This window comes from Hylobates moloch, unplaced genomic scaffold, assembly GCF_009828535.3.
Source record: "Hylobates moloch isolate HMO894 unplaced genomic scaffold, HMol_V3 SCAFFOLD_16, whole genome shotgun sequence".
Classification (NCBI taxonomy): domain Eukaryota; kingdom Metazoa; phylum Chordata; class Mammalia; order Primates; family Hylobatidae; genus Hylobates; species Hylobates moloch.
Genome location: NW_026652291.1, coordinates 41757290 through 41762846, shown reverse-complemented (window position 1 = coordinate 41762846; position 5557 = coordinate 41757290).

The window sequence follows — 5557 nt, the reverse complement described above, 5'->3', positions numbered from 1 at the left end:
AAAAAAAAAAAAAAAAAAAAAAAACAAGAAACCTTTCTAGCTTCCCTGATCCCTTTTGCCTACATGACAAGGCTTAAATCGCCACATCGCGCTCTCTGAAATCAGGCCTCAGCCTGCCTTCTGAGCTCATCTGACAGCCTTCTCCCCAGCTTCACCCATGCCAGTCACACATTCCTTTAAGGAAATATATTGAGCACCTATGGTGTGCTAGTGGGTATAGAAACATGAATAAGACATTATCAGGTCCTTAATGAATTATCTAATGGCAGAAACAGATTCATAAAAAATAAATACACTTCAGTGGATTTGATGCTAAAATAAAAGCAAAGACAATGGCCTCTTCTATGGAAAAGCAAAAAGCAACACGTTGCCCCCGTTTGTCTGTCGTTTATGGCTCCATGCCCGTGATAATGCTGGCTTGTTTGGTTGAGGTTTTGTGTGTGGGTGGCTGTACAGAAGGACAACATGACATTTTCTCTTACCAGTCCTGCCCTCTCCCTCCCCCAAGAAACAAAGGCTTTTTCTTCCTTGCTCACCAATCAGTTTGTCCATTATGCTCTGGTTCTATTTCAGTCAGGAAGCGTTATAAGAAAGTAATGAAGAAGGCCAGGCCAGGCCAGGCGCAGTGGCTCACGCCTGTAATCCCAGCTCTCTGGGAGACTGAGGTGGGTGGATCACCTGAGGTCAGGAGTTTGAGACCAACCTGGCCAACGTGGTGAAACCCCGTCTCTACTAAAAGTACAAAAATTAGCCAGCCATGGTGGTGGGTGCCTGTAATCCCAGATAGTTGGGATGCTGAGGCAGGAGAATTGCTTGAACCCGGGAGGCGGAGGTTGCAGTGAGCCGAGATTGTGTCACTGCACTCCAGCCTAGGCAATACAATGAGACTCTGTCTCAAAAAAATAAAAGGTAATTCAAAAATATTTAATGGAGACTTTGGGACCTGACCGGGGTTAAAGGATGGATAACAGCCAGATGGCAGGAGTGGCCAGTGCAAAAAGTTTATCTTTGGGAAAGAGCACATGCATGGGGACTAGTGAAGCAGTCAGCCTGGCTGCAGAGAAGGTGTGTTGCTAGTTAATGGGAGATAAGTTTGGTACATGGGATAAAGTTATGAGCATGAACACAGGCACAGGTGTTTATATCTGAAGTAAACAGGGACTCTGTAGGCTCTGGAGCAAAAATAACATGATAAAATCAATACTTGAGGAACATTAGTGTGTAAGTTAGCAGGATGCAAAATGAATTCCTGGCGTGCCTCCTTCCTGAACTCTCCACACTGGATTAGCCACCATACTTGGCATGGAGCTAAATGAAGACTGTCTCTCTAAGTTTTAGCAATGAAAGGGAAAAAAGAGTCAATGGCTGCCTATAAAGAGCAGCAGGGTTAAACAAAGATAAATTTGAAAAGAAGAGATTTGGAAGAAAACAGTAATATTCAGTTTTTAATTCACCAAATATTTATTGAGCCTCTAGTACATGCAAAACACTGCTAAGTACTGTGCTGAATATACAGTTCCTCTTTTCAAGGAGAGAGTAATACAGGTACACAACTCTCTATCATGGAATGCAAGAATGCTGGGAGAATAGGAATTAAGAAAAGAGTATTCTAGACAAGTGGCGCTCAAACTTTTTGGTCTCAGGACCCCTCCATACTCTTAAAAATTATTGAAGGCCTCAAAGAGCTTTTGTTTCTGTGGATTATGTCTATCTATCGATATTTTCAATATTTGAAATTAAAACAAAAATCTGGCCAGGCACGGTGGCTCATGCCTGTAATCCCAGCACTTTGGGAGGCCAAGACGGGCAGATCATGAGGTCAAGAGATCGAGACCATCCTAGCCAACATGGTGAAACCCTGTCTCTACTAAAAATACAAAAATTAGCCGGGCGTGGTGGCACGCGCCTATAGTCCCAGCTACTTGGGAGGCTGAGGCAGGAGAATCGCTTGAACCCATGAGGTGGAGGTTGCAATGAGCCGAGATTGAGCCACTGCACTCCAGCCTGAGCGACAGACCAAGACTCTGTCTCAAAAAAAACAAACAAGCAAACAAACAAAAAAAACCCCAAAGTCTAAAAAGATGTATTTACCCATTTTTGAATAACAATATTAAGCCCATTACATGTTATCATAAATATTTTAAGAAAAATATATTTTCTAAAACAAAAATAGGTACAACAAAGAGTTATTCTGTTTAATATATTTGCAAATCTCCTGTCTGGCATGTAGAAGAAACCTGGATTCTCATATCTGACTCTGCCTTCAAACTATTGTTATTTTTTTTTTAAGTGTTTGCAGCAAACCTGTCCTCATACAGACATGGAGTAGGAAAAGGGAGGAATTTTCAGACCCCTTGAAAGAGTAGTAGGGACCCCCAGGAGTCTTTGGTTCACATTTTGAGAACCCCTTTTTTAAACTATAATTAGTTATATAATCCTCCAGTAGGATTTGTCAAAAAAAAAAACTCCCTGCATTCCCAACACTAATGAGAGCTAATAGAATGGGAATGACACTTGTCAGTTTTTTTGTTTTTTTGCCCCGGCTGGAGTGCAATGGCACGATCTCGGCTCAAGAGATTCTCCTGCCTCGGCCGGGCGCGGTGGCTCACGCCTGTAATCCCAGCACTTTGGGAGGCCGAGGCGGGCGGATCACAAGGTCAGGAGATCGAGACCATCCTGGCTAACACAGTGAAACCCCGTCTCTACTAAAAATACAAAAAATTAGCCGGGCATGGTGGTGGGCGCCTGTAGTCCCAGCTACTTGGGAGGCTGAGGCAGGAGAATGGCGTGAACCTGTGAGGTGGAGCTTGCAGTGAGCCGAGATTGTGCCACTGCACTCCAGCCTGGGTGACAGAGTGAGACTCCATCTCAAAAAAAAAAAAAAAAAAAAAGAAAAGAAGAGATTCTCCTGCCTCAGCCTCACGAGTAGCTGAGATTACAGGTGCATGCCACCACACCTGGCTAATTTTTGTGTTTTTTGTAGAGATGGGGTTTCACCATGTTGCCCAGGCTAGTCTCAAACTCCTGAGCTCAAGTGATCCACCTGCCTTGACCTCCCAAAATGCTGGGATTACAGGTGTGAACCACCATGCCTGGCCTAAATTGTTTTTTGTAATCTAAAAAGAGGAAACTAAATTTTACTAATTGTTGTGCCAAATCCCTATTAACCTCTGTAAGGAAGACACCAGGTTCAAGAGGCCAAAGGAGAGACCCAGAGCCAGCAAATAAGACCTGGGATTTTATTAGGGGATTACATACATGGAAGAGAATCCAGTGGCAGCAGGCTGGACAGGGGAATTGCCTTCATTATAGAAATGGTCCAGTGTCTGTTTTACCTACAATCCAATGATGGCAGGTTGGACAACATGTCCCCCTTCCTGTAGTCCAGGGCTGGTGCACTGAACATCACAACCACATGGCCCAGTGGCAGCCGGCTGTGTAGAAAAACCACAACCATTTGCAAATAGCATGCAATTAATATAGCATTTTCACCTAACACCCTCCAACAACCTCCACTTGGCAAGCTGCATCCAACTCAAAACTCAGGGCCTTAATCCCCTGTATGGCCCCTGTTCCACAGTGTTATGGGATCCTTGGGGGTGTTGCTTTTTCAGCCGGAAACCTCTGTGGTCAGTGGCGCCTTTGCCTGAGTTGTGCTCAGGCCCATTGGGCCCAATCAGCCTGTCAGGCTGTGCTCAGCTCATGCTACCTGCCAAGATCCCATACCTTCTGAGGTGAGTGGAGTGGAGTGGTGACAGGTGTGTGAGCAAGTGAGCATGGGGTCCAGCCACTGCAAACAGCCAGGCACATTGGCTGCAGTAGGGCAGGCAGCTCCAGGCACCACCACGGGCACTGGCTCCCTGCGAGGCTGCAGCTGAACCAGGCGTACCACAAGTAGCTTCCACAGCTGGCACCAGGGAATGTGGTGCTGCCCAGAAGCTTGGAGATGCCAGGAAACGCGGTGTCAAAGAGTATGTCACAGCCCTGGCTTGGGGAGACTCTAGGTCTGAGCTCCTAGGTCTGAGCTCATCAAAGGGCCACAGCTCTTCTCTCCTTGTCTCCTGCAATGTGGCAAGCAAGGAGTGTGTTTCAGCCCTGTTAGTGTTACAGCTCTTTTAGACCTGCCATACAGCAGGTCCTGAGTTCTCGTCCTGTGTCCAGAAAGAATGAGGTACATGGACAAGTGGAGGGTGAGCAAGGCAAAGAGGAGCTTTACTGAGCAACAGAACAGCTCAGAGGAGACCCGTCCCATCAAGTGTTCAGCTCTCAGCAGAGAGGAGACCCTGGGGTGGGTAGCTCCTCTCCATAGCTGGTCATCCTGTCATCTCCCTGAGTCTGGCTGAGTCTGGGGTTTTTATCAGCAAGGAAGTGCTTGCTGATTGGTCCATGGGCAGCCATGGGCAGGCCCAGAAAAAAGCACAAGTTCCCACTCTGGTCTGCAGGGCTGGCAGCCTGGCTCCCAGGCTTCAGGCCTTCCCCAGCTTGAAGGTGGGGCTTCACCAGGGACCTTCCCCTTTCCACCCAGAAGCCTGCCTGCCTCCTGCCACTGTTCATGGTGCCCAGGCTGCTCTTACAGAGGGGTGCCTGCAGCCCAGCACTGAGCTGCCCTCAGACCCCACTCAGCCTCCCTCCCAAGCTTGTTCATGCCCAAAGTCCGGAGAGGGTCAAGGCGGCAGGGGGCTGGCGTGTCAGCACTGCTCCAAGCATGAGCACACCTGGCTGGATTGCAACAGCACCTTGGCTCAGCCTCAACTTTGTGCCAAGATCTGACTGGGCTCCAGGAGTAAGGAGAGGCCAGGCAGCAGGAGCAGGCATTTCTGAGCCTGCAGCTGCAGCTTGGGTGGCTGCAGCTGCATCCAGGAGGGTGGGGATCCTGCCTGCTCCATGGAACACACAGCCCCAGCCACGCCTCCCGGCTGCAGCCAGAATTGTTGGAGAGGCTGCTCCAGATGGGCTGCCACTGCCATGAACAGGACAGGACAGGGGCTCAGATGTTCATCAGTGATAAGGAAAAAATCTCCAGGTTGGCCACTCCCAGATTCCCTAGCTCAGAACACACATTCAGATGCATCTGCCATACAGGGTCATTCTCAGAGTAGGCTTCAGTTATTGCTCTCAGGTGTGTTTACACTACACTAATATTTAGTGTGTAGGTTGACATTTGCATCTTCACAGTCTGAAGATCTGATGGTCACATCAGGTAGGGAGTATCAGGGACAACAGCAAGAATTCCCTAAGTGTCACTCTCACTTGTTTGTACATTTTCAGCATGACACATTGTACAATGGTTAAGTAAAAGATTTACAAATTATAATATTTAGCCTTAAGTAACTTCAAAAAATGGGTGTTGGTTCCCTGCCCAGATTTCTACTTACTGGTCATTGTCCCCATTCCCTACATTCTGTGATTCTTGGCTGCTAACAGCTCATACCTGTATCTTTCTGTGTAGAAGAACTGACCATAAATGATGGATGCTACCTAATCAGGAACATCGCACTCTACCACCATCCTCCTGCACTAACTCCAGGCGGCCCATCGCCCATGACTGAATGATACA